This window comes from Drosophila miranda, assembly GCF_003369915.1.
Source record: "Drosophila miranda strain MSH22 chromosome Y unlocalized genomic scaffold, D.miranda_PacBio2.1 Contig_Y5_pilon, whole genome shotgun sequence".
NCBI lineage: Eukaryota > Metazoa > Arthropoda > Insecta > Diptera > Drosophilidae > Drosophila > Drosophila miranda.
This window is the reverse complement of record NW_022881647.1, coordinates 993,424-1,000,040: the sequence shown is the minus strand read 5'-3', so window position 1 is coordinate 1,000,040 and position 6,617 is coordinate 993,424. Positions and strand designations below refer to the sequence as shown.

The 6,617-nt window shown below is 44.2% G+C and overlaps 3 pseudogenes; 1 reads left to right on the top strand and 2 right to left on the bottom strand.

The window, feature by feature from the left end:
* Positions 1-973: 973 nt before the first annotated feature.
* LOC117195085 lies at positions 974-1,727 on the bottom strand (annotated as a pseudogene).
* A 96-nt stretch (positions 1,728-1,823) lies between these two features.
* LOC117195084 lies at positions 1,824-2,597 on the top strand (annotated as a pseudogene).
* Positions 2,598-2,731: 134 nt separating this feature from the next.
* On the bottom strand, positions 2,732-5,191 carry LOC117195083 (annotated as a pseudogene).
* Between the last annotated feature and the right edge of the window lie 1,426 nt (positions 5,192-6,617).

Here is a 6,617-nt window from a genome sequence, read left to right as displayed (position 1 = left end):
TCACTTTTTATTAATTTGTTTTATTATTTTATATTGTTATGAAGTTAATCATGTGAAATTTTTCATGGCCTTGGTCGGAAGCTGAATTGTGTAAAATGAGGCCGCTGCCAAAGTCGACTCTAATTTTAATGCACTAGCTATTTATTTTAACACTAATTAATAATTACTTTTTATGCGTATTTAAAAAGGAATAATAATGCAACTAATATTTAAAGATATCTATATCTGTACAATTTGAAAGACTTTGACTGCCACAGACGGAATCGAAATTTCCCTCAGATTTCGCAGCAAAGTCCGATTCGTGCGTCGTAAGCAGTCAGTCCGACTCTAAAGTTTCGCAAAAGTTGCCTATGCAACATTCATTCAACAGTGAAGAGCTCTTAAGTTTAGTCGATCTGCACATGCATTTTCCCCTTTGATTTGGGTCTAGCCCCTGTCCTGCTCGACTGCGGCACCAGCAAGGAATTGACTTCGGCAACTGCCATCGACTTGACTACTTTTAACTCTGTGAAGTCGCATCCGATCAGCACCCTTTTAGACCGCTCAACGTTTGTGCACCCCTTCACCTTCACCTCAGTCTCTAACCCTACACTCACCCTGTTTTACAAATGAACGATCGATGATTGTCAACGCAAGCCCTTATTATGTATAGTTTGTGCAGTTTACTCTGCTGGAAACTCTTGATTTTAAATGATATTTCGAAGCCAGACCGGGCCCTATTTTGTAACTGAAAACTATTAGAGGCGGTCGATCGAAACTAATAGGGGGCATAACCAACTCAACCTTGAACCGCCATTACGGAACGATTCTGATTCTGTCTGAATGAGACGAATGTATATGAATGCGTGGGTAGGCGCAGTCACGCCCCTTGCCGTGACTGGGCTCCATATTAATGAATAATGTTAATGAGATCTAAACATTATTATATGAAATGTAATAAAGTTATTGAAAATGATTATTTAACAAAACGCCATTCGTGTTTGTAATTCTACTTTTATTAAAAAAATATCCATCTTAAAGGTAAATCGACAGCGCTTTTACATTTGGAAATCGTCCCGCATATCGTTATAGCGCAGCACGTGCTCTTTGATCCACCCATGTCACAAAATCTTCCAGGTTTCTGGAGACAAGGAAGGCTGGATCCTTGACCATTTCGGGGCCACACGAACATGGCCGTGCTCGATCAGGTCTGTGGCGTTTTTTTAGGTTTTCCGACATTCGAACTGCAAGCACACCAAATGTTTATTGAATAAAATAAATGGATTTAGAGGGAAAGCACTTACGTTTTTACCATGATTACGGGCAGGCGCGTCGGCAAAAGTGACTGGCCGATGTCTTGGCCGCCGTCTCAGGGGCGCATCTAGCTTCGCTATTTGCTCGGCAGTTCGCGAATTTCCTGGATAGTTTATTGTACCTGTAAATGCACATACAATTAAACAAGTGTCCAAGCTGATGCAGTCTTGCTGAGGGAACTCAATTTGTATAGTCCTCACGCTTTTGTATGTGATAGCGTCTCAAGATCTTGTTCTCCTTGCCGCTATTATCCACCTTCCAGGTAATGAAGTCCACCTTTTTGAGCAGTTTTCTGCTCATGGAAATTGAGTTTACGCACCATTTCGTTTCTATTTATTTAATTTTCTATTTATTCAAAAGTCGCACATGTGCGAAGGGAGAGTGTTGGAAAACGCGTGTGCACGCCGTTGTTTGTCACAGCTGATTTGCGTCGAAGAGTAGTGCTGGAAGTGGGTGTTGACAAACTGAAAATCAAAACAAACTAAAGTAAATAGGAATAAAATACGGACTTAAAAATAGCTGCGCTAATCATGACATCCTCAATGGATGAGGACATACCAATCAATCCACCCCCAACCAGCGATGAGGATCCGCTGGCCGAGGAGCGACTTGGACTTGTGCGCGAGGTTGGCGCCCAAGCTGTATGGAGCCTGTCTTCCTGTAAGCCGGTAAGAGCTTCCCCGTTCAGCCTATGTATGTTGCATTCCTTTGAAATATCTGATATTTAGGATTCGGGTGGAGCGGCTCCGGACAACATCATGGACACCTACTGGCAGTCAGACGGACAATTGCGCACCTGGTCAACATTCAATTCCACAAGCGGACAAACATCAGCCAGATCTACATCTACACCGACTACAAGCTGGACGAGAGCTACACACCATCGCGTATCTCCGATCGGGCACTAATTTCAACGATCTTCAGGAGTTGCAAGTACTTGATCTGACAGAGCCCACCGGCTGGGTGCAAGTGCCCATCAAGGACGGTAATGTGAAGTCCATACGCACATTCATGCTGCAAATCGCAGTCATTTCGAATCATCAGAACGGCCGAGACACCCACATGCGCCAGATTCGCATACATGCCCCCGTCGAGGGCAAACACTATCCCCTGGATCCGTTCGGCAAGTTCGGAACTGTGGATTTTCAGAAGTTTGCCACCATTCGTTGAGGACCAAGAACAATACAATCGTGATGAGTTAGAGGTTTTAAAATTATGTATTTTTGTTGTATTTAACGCCTAAAATGCAACTTTTAAAAGGTTACTTTAGTAATTTGTATGAATATTTTTGATGTTTCTAATTAAATGCCATCACTGTATATATAAATCAATTTCAATTTAAATATACCATCGTTTAAGCTTAAGTACAGATAACCACTACTATTGCTGTGTTAAAGTATTATTGTTACGGTTTCTGCGCTACATGGAAATGCAAGAAAAGATGTGCGAGGCAATTGCATTGTCTTCGGGTTCCTGTCATTCCCCGCGGATTGTCGTTAATGATTAGGTGTTCGATTTCTTTGTAGATTTCAGCGTTTTGTAATGATCCTTCTCCTCGCATTGTCCGGCGGCTCGCATTCGTAGGAGGCCTTCATCAGTAGATTCTCCGACAGGGCTTCCGCTTCTGCAAATAGGCCACCACGTTTGCCACCTGCTCGTAGGGACAGTCCAGCCGTTGCCACTTGAAAAAGTTGCTCATTGGGTGCCAAAGAGTCGGCACTTCTCAAAGTTAATGGTTCCGTCGGCCAATCTGTATTAATAGTATATATATGTGTTAATTCTCTACAATTCAGTGGTCACGAGCAAGGATTACTCACTTTGTTTCGTGGCTTTCGTTTATGGCATGGAGGTCCTTGAGGAACAGCGAAAAGAATGGTATGATGGCACGCTCGATTTTGTTGGCCATCTCCCGCTCCGAGCGCCAGACGGCTGCCTTCATGGTCGACCGATAGTTGAGGAAGTTCGAGCTGGGATCCATTTGATGTTCCAAGCCTCGAATTTAGTCGTCTGCACTTTTGCCCACTAAAAGTGATGAGTTTTATATTATTATTTGTTTGTCATAGAGTCCTAGAGTTAAAGGAACATACAGTTTCTTGAGACGAGCTATGGCAGTCAAGTTAAGGGCCGTCAGAATGGCCATAAGGCTGTTGAAGTTGCCCGTGTTGAAGCACTCCAGAGCGGTCTCAACCCAGAAGTCAATCATTTGGGCACGATGGGACTTCTTGCCAAGCTGTTGGATATAAAATAAGTGTAATTGGTGTACAGTCGATAATATGATGTCACCTTTACGCTCACCTTTATTATTTCCGTGGCAGTCAGATAGCTCAACTGATTAAACCACTGCACATAGCTGCCGATGGTTACGTGCTGATGCAATTGGAGCCCAAGGTGCCTGCCTTGGTCTGCAACATGCACGTTTTCAGTTCGCCCTTGGCAAGCATTTCCACAAATTCTTCCAGACGTATTTGCGATAAATAGGCATACTCGATGGCATACAATTGGTGGGCTAATTCCAAGGGTTTGCTGCAATTGTTGAGCACATTGTCCATCTTGTAGACGTTGGCGGCGAATCGTTTTAATGACTTAATACTGCTTTGTCGTCCAGAGAGCTGCCCGACGACTGCTTGGCCAGCAGATACTGCAGTTGTGTGCGTCCCTTGCATCCCGCTGGTCCTGAGAATGAGAAATATCGTCTAGAAAGGCTGCCAATGCCACGTCTTTTTTTTTGCTTGTCCAACTCTGGAGCAGTGCCTCGTTGCGAAAGTCGGTGGGGCAAACGTTTAGCCATTGCTTGAGCAGCCGGAGCAGCGTAATCCTGTCTTGATTGGCACTTGTTACGATACGCAAAAGCAGCTCTTGCGGCTGCAGGAACAGACGGCCACAAACCAGAAATGTGAACTCAAATTCTTTGTTCTGGCTGTTGGTAAGCAGGCTGACCAGGCGAGTCCAGGTTGCCGGTCTTGGGCATGTCTTTGGCGTAAGCTGGTGGTGTTTGGCAATCAACGGCTACTATGTCGCATGGCTCTGTGATTTGCAGATGGGTGTTCTGCAAGGGAAACGGATTAGAAAAAGCAATCACGGATATGACTTCGCGTCTAATTTACGAGTATGGAGACTGCATCTGCTCATCTGCCGAGCTGGGAATGTCACAGTACATGGAGTCTGTCAGAGTGTCGCGGGGATGCGACCAGGGCGCACTCATGGGAGACGCTGTGGAAGAGGCCGTCATGGCGGAGTCGCAGCTGCTTATATTCGAGCTCTTGTCGCCAACTGTGGTGGATGAAACGGAGCAATCACCTGATCTGAGCCGGTTATGGCCGAGCTGGAGGACATCAGCGAAGCATTCGAGAAGGTTTCATTCAGTTGACGACCCAGAGCATTCGCCGGACGGTCGTGAGAGTCGGTGGCCTGCGAGGCCAGCGTGGAATTCGAATTCATTCCATATTTGAGTGCGTTTTCGGGAGTGGCGCGATCCAGAGCCGAGTGCTGTTTGATGGGACGCCAGATTTCCTTTTGATGCGACTGATGATTGAAGTGCTCCTTGGTCTCCACGGTGCGTTCATCCAGGATCTGTCATTGCGAGACACCAGCACCTCTCGGTGGTCGTAAGGGAAGACTTGACTGTCAGCGACGTTTCACCTCGATGGGCTGCTGAGCCAGGCCGGCGCGAAAAATAGTTGGTTCAGATGCTCCACCGACGGCATCTGGCATCGAGCAGCGCTGCCTTGATGGCCTCACATCGTCCGCCGGGATGCCATCCAACTTGACAGGCACGCCGTTGATCAGCAACACCTCCTCCTGCTGCACGGAGGATGAGGTCTCGCAGTCCACAATCTTCACGTCCTTACCGAAAAGAGATTTCTACAGCATTCATAATATCTTCGTCATGGTGGTTAGTCGTTAGTCGGGTAGGTATTAACGATTAGGAGGTTGACTTTGGCTGTGCGCGTGTGTTGGTTGGTAAAATGCGAAATGACCCTGAGGGGGGGGGGGGGGGGGGGGGGGGGCTCTTTGGATTAAACTCTATGCACATGCACTATCGAGTACTTCTGGAAGAAGGAAGCTCGAGATTAGGATTTGCAAAGCGTGACAACGCCCCACTTTCTCAAAAGTGGGCTGGCGCTGGTTCCGCTGTCCAAAATACACCTGCAGGAAAAATGCTGCTCGTTGGCCTTCCATATGACGCACAGTCGCCATTTCTCATGGCAAGTACATTGATTTGCACATGAATTCTCCCCTGTCATCCTAATATCGTTTTAATTTTTTGCCCAATTTATTTAATTTGTAATTTTTTATTATTGTTGTCAAACTAGGGATGGTACCCAATCCGACCATCAGAAATATACCGTCTCATTAAAAAAATATGCCGTAAATATACTGACGAATTCAAGTTCTATATTACATATTCCTCGTTTTTGATAATCCGTCGAATATTACTAGCTAGATAGAATGCTCAGCCCTGCCCACATAATTTGATCCGTTTAATGAATCAATTTTGGCCTTGACTGGCCTATTCTAAATACTTGCTTTTATTGGATTTTTATATACCGTTTGAAAATGAAATTTAATAGATTGAATGAAATTGACAAAATATACCATTATATACGTAAATATACCGTCTCATTTTTAAATTATACGTAAATACACTGACGAATTCTAGTTATATTATATATATTCTCACTTTTGATATTCCGTCGAATATTACTAGCTAGATAGAATTCTCAGCCACGCCGACAATAATTTTTTTGTATAATTATTATTTTTGATTTTTATTGTATTATTATTATTTTGATAATTAGAGCGGTCGCAAGTTTAGAGTTGTTGTTTTCTCCGTTACTTGAAGCCCGATCTAGTCATGGCGATGGCTTCCTGTTGTTCGGAATAACATCCTTGATGTGATGGAGTCCTTATCAAGGACCAAGTATTAAGGATATTTTTCCCCAGACATATAACATATATCTTGTTTTCTCCTTATTTCGGGGCCGATCGAATAAAATATATATCATGTTTTCTCTCTTATTTGAGGCCCAATCGGGTCATGCCATAGCCGCCCTGACTAGAATCTGTCCCTGATACTTTGTTATTTCTTTGCTTTCTTTTCTTATTTGCTTTGGATATTCAGTTTTCTTGGATATTTTTGGGCCGATCTAGGCGTAGACGGCTTCCTGTGGTCGAAAAAATGTCCCTAATTTAATGAAGTCTTTATCAAGGATTAAGGACATTTTCCCCAATCAAAACATTTGGTTTTCTCCGCTATTAGTGAACCTATCTCGGCGTGCACGCCTTTTTGTAGTTGGGATAGCTTTCTCGATAAAGGATATAAA